Source organism: Ochotona princeps, chromosome X (genome assembly GCF_030435755.1).
Source record: "Ochotona princeps isolate mOchPri1 chromosome X, mOchPri1.hap1, whole genome shotgun sequence".
In the NCBI taxonomy this organism is placed as follows: domain Eukaryota; kingdom Metazoa; phylum Chordata; class Mammalia; order Lagomorpha; family Ochotonidae; genus Ochotona; species Ochotona princeps.
The window spans coordinates 25,483,432-25,487,841 of NC_080865.1; the positions used below are offsets into that span (position 1 = coordinate 25,483,432).

Below are 4,410 nucleotides of genomic sequence, written 5' to 3' on the forward strand. Positions count from 1 at the left end.
TGCTCCAGTTTCCATCCAGCTCCCTGCTCGTGGCCTGGGAAAGCACTAAAGAATAGCCCAAAGCCTTGGAACCCTGCACCCATGTAGGAGACCTGGAACAAGCTCCTGGCTCCTGGCTTTGGATCAGCTCAGCTCTGGCCGTTGTGGCCTCTTGGGGAATGAACTAACAGATGGATGATCTCTCTTTGTCTCCTTCTCTCTGTGAATCTCCTTTTCCAATAGAAAAAAAAATCTTTAAAAAGAATTTTAAAAATGTGCTCTTTAACAAGATGAGAAGGAGGCTTCAATTTCATCTTATACTAGGGGCAGGGGAGAACATTATCTTCCAGAAGGTAAGTCTTAAGCCAGAACAGTAAACAATCACTACTCCTTGGTATTAGTGTCATGTCTGTCCCTTATCCTTTGGTGAGAATATAAAGTAAATCTGATTATTTTGCCTATAATTAAAGGCCATGTGATTGGAGGTGCTGTGGGCCATCTCTCAAAATCTGCCTGAAACAGGCTATTGAAAACCATGCTTCCTCTCATGAGGATCTGAACAAAGACTCAAAAGATCTAATAGGATACATATGAACTGCCTTGAAATTCTAAAGTGATGTATTGAACCATTTGCAAAAGAAATGTGGCTGGAGACAGAACTGACCCAGCAATTGCAACTACCAGTGTGTGTGTGTGTGTGTGTGTGTGTGTGTGTGTGTGTGTGTGTGTAGGCTGATGAGGGTAACAGACAAACCCGGACCCTGTACTGGCAAACACACACAAGGGTCAGGTTTGGGACCACCTCAGACCTCCAACCATGGGGAGAACTGCAGAATCTGTGGACTGACTGTAGAGTGCATATGTCAGAACTGGGCCTCCTCAGTGGCTATGATGGAGCAGTGAACGGCATGCCCAGATACATGTGGATTATATGGCAGTACATAAGGGACTACAGAGGACATCTGGTACCACAGGAGAGGAAGGAGGGCAGAACTAATTGGTCAATACCATGGCCAAGCATTGACAGCAAATATCTGGGTGAATGGAGACTCTAAGATGGACTATGTCAGCCAATGAACCTTAGAAAGATTTCTTCATCCTTGGATTGGAGAGATTTACAGCATTTCTGAACTATCAAAACCACTTAAGCAGAACCCTCAGAGCATGCTCCACATCAGGGACCTGGGATGGTATAGAGTGGCCATTCTCCATCCCTGGATACTGAGGCATTTGGAAGGCTGGATGTGGCTTCTTCCCTTATGTCTCCTCTTCCCCAGATACTGAAGGAAGAAAAAGAAAGTTTAGAAAAAATGGCCTCACCCACTTTCCACTAAACCTTAATCCTTCCCAACCTGATCAATCATGTAAACATAAAAAAAGCATAATTTTTCATATCTCCGATATTGGTTAATACAATTTCAATGTGTTTCTAAAGAATAAGTATGTATATACTTTAAATAAAAGTTTTCATTAAATTTATAAAATGATCAAATAATTGAAAACAAAGGATCCATAATGAGTTACAAATATCTGTCAGTGAAGAGATACAGTATTTCACTTTTTTTTAAATTATTTATTATTTAACTTCAGTAATTACATTGTATTATGTGACACCAGTATTTCACTTTTTAAATTTAATGCTATCTAAACAGAAGTTTCCAGAAATTTTGAAAAGTCTTCAGAAGTGCATGAATGCACTTGTTAAGGGTGGCTGTTACTGAATCATACAATTAATTCCTAGAAGCCAATTTGTATTAATGATGCATGTGAAATTTTGTAAGATTAAAATTATTTTTATAGATTTGAGTATTAAAATATTTTAAAAAGCAGAACATGTGTTTAGCCTATTAGATTAGACACCCTTTTCCACACTGGAGTGCCTGTGATCTGTTGCCAACTCCCGGTGCTGACTCCATTTTCCTGCAATGGGAACCCTGGGAAGCAGCAATAATGGCTCATGTAAGGCCTTCCTGTCACCCACTTAGGCAACCTGGTTTGCATTTCCAGCTTCTGATTCTGGTCCTGACCCTGTCTTGGCCATTGTGGGCATTGCATACATCAGAGGATGAGAACTCTGTCCCTTTCTGTGTTTGTCATCTGCTTCATCTCTGCCCCCACAGTTCAAAAATTTTAAATGTATAATAAATTAAAAAATAGGAAGTGGGATTTTTAAAACAGAGTTAAACTACACTCAGTACTAAAGCCCAAAACAGTCATAATGAAATGCGCATTCTGAACATACTTAATATTACAAAGTATTTATTTCAAATACTAATATTAGATATTGACAATGTTCTTTAACCATTTTTATATGATTTTGAGTTTGGTTATTAGTGGTTATGGAGCTTAATGATTTGGCAAAATGAAATTTTGGTAATTTGGCCATTCCTTTGGAAAATAAAATTCTGGCATACTGAATTCTAGTGAAAGTAATTAAAGATCGACTCCAATGGGCATAACTAGCTTTACCCAGAGTAAATGAAAGTACATTGGAAAATTATATTGCAGACTACCTATTGGAAATTGTCCTTCATAAAGTACCCTTGTTACACTAGAGAAGAGTGGTTTAAAAGTACTACTCTGGGGCCCGGCGGCGTGGTCTAGCTGCTAAAGTCCTCGCCTTGAAAGCCCCGGGATCCCATATGGGCGCCGGTTCTAATCCCGGCAGCTCCACTTCCCATCCAGCTCCCTGCTTGTGGCCTGGGAAAGCAGTTGAGGACAGCCCAATGCTTTGGGACACTGCACCCGCGTGGGAGACCCGGAAGAGGTTCCAGGTTCCTGGCTTCGGATCGGCGGCCCGTTGCGGCTCACTTGGGGAGTGAATCATCGGACGGAAGATCTTCCTCTCTGTCTCTCCTCTGTGCATATCTGGCTGTAATAAAATGAATAAATCTTTAAAAAAAAAAAAAGTACTACTCTGGTTCATCTCTTTTTTTTTCTTAAAGTTTTATTTTTATTTGAAAACCAGAGTTGCAGAGAGAGGAGCAGGCCAGAGCTGGGCTGATCCAGAGCCAGAAGCCAGGAAGGAATTCCTTCCAGGACTCCCAAATGGAATTGAGCCCTCATGTTGGCACCACAGGCAGAGGCTTACTTGCTACACCATGGCACTAGTACCTCACCTTATCTTTTGAACTCTAGAAAGGGTGACCCTGGCTAACTGTATCATTAAGAACCAACTTGGATAGAGAGGAAGCTTGCCCTGAGGTTCTCTGTTTATTATCTCATTTCAGATGGACTCGCCTGCGGAAGTAATTGAGGTGAATCACTGATATGTCTGGAGGAGGTGAGGATCAGCATCTTTGCATTCACTCCCATGTGAAGGAACAGTAGAACTGAGACTGAGCTGGAACAGAGCCTTTGTATACTTGCACACTCAGGTGGATGGAAGGGGAGTTTTTAGGCCAATAGTTTTTAGCCAGTTGAACCGGTTCTCTCTCACACAGATCCTGGTACCCCTAGGCATGCTGTGTTAGTAGCCTCCAGGACGCCAAGGCTCCTGTGATGCCCCTGAGCTGTTTCCTGGGAAATGTCTATGCTGAAAGTGTAGATGTTCTTCGAGATAGAACTGGACCTTTAGGCTTATAACTTTGCCTACTTGCTGCAGGTTGTGGCCCTGGCCTGTTAGCAGATGGCAAGATGAGGGTGTTTGAACATTTAGTATATTTTGGTGATTCCTGCCAAGATGTTCTTAGCATGCTTGGCTCTCCACACAACGTCTTCTATAAATCTGAAGACAAGATGAAAATTCATTCTCCTTCCCCTCGTAAGCAAGTTCCCTCTAAGTGCAATGACTACTTTTTAGACTACTTCACTCTTGGAGTGGACATCCTGTTTGATGCAAACATACACAAAGTGAAGAAGTTTGTCCTATATACCAGTTACCCTGGACACTGTAACTTCAACATCTATCACTGCTGAGAGTTCAAGATCCCATTGGCCATAAAGAAAATGTAGATCAGACAGAAACGTGCACAACCTATACCAAGTGGGACAACATCCAGAAGCTCCTGGGTCACCCTGTGGAAAAGCCTGTTGTCCTGCACAGGTCCTCCTCTTTGAACAACACCAACCCATTTGGCTCCACATTCTGCTTTGGCCTTCAGCATATAATCCTTGAGATCATGCAGAACAACCACATTGCCTCAGTGACTGTACAGGCCCCTGAAGCCTGGTGCCCACCTGAGGACAGCCAAGCTCCCCTAAGGACATCATCCCTTGTCTTTCTGCCCTGTGGAAAAGTGCAGTGCTTCCTGCTCAACAGGCTTCTGTGTGCCACACCGCAGGCTTCCTCAGACGCTTTGCCAGCTGCTCTGCCATTCAGACGGGCTCGGGCTGGGTGTGCCACATTAAACCAGTTCTTAAAGTGGGGTCCGAGGCCATAGCAATAACTATTAACACTGCCACTACTGCATACAGGTCTTCTCAGCTCTG

The 4,410-nt window shown here is 42.9% G+C and overlaps 1 pseudogene; it reads left to right on the plus strand.

Moving 5' to 3' along the window:
• The first annotated feature begins 269 nt into the window (after positions 1-269).
• Positions 270-4,182, plus strand: LOC101527814 (phagosome assembly factor 1-like; annotated as a pseudogene).
• Positions 4,183-4,410: the final 228 nt, after the last annotated feature.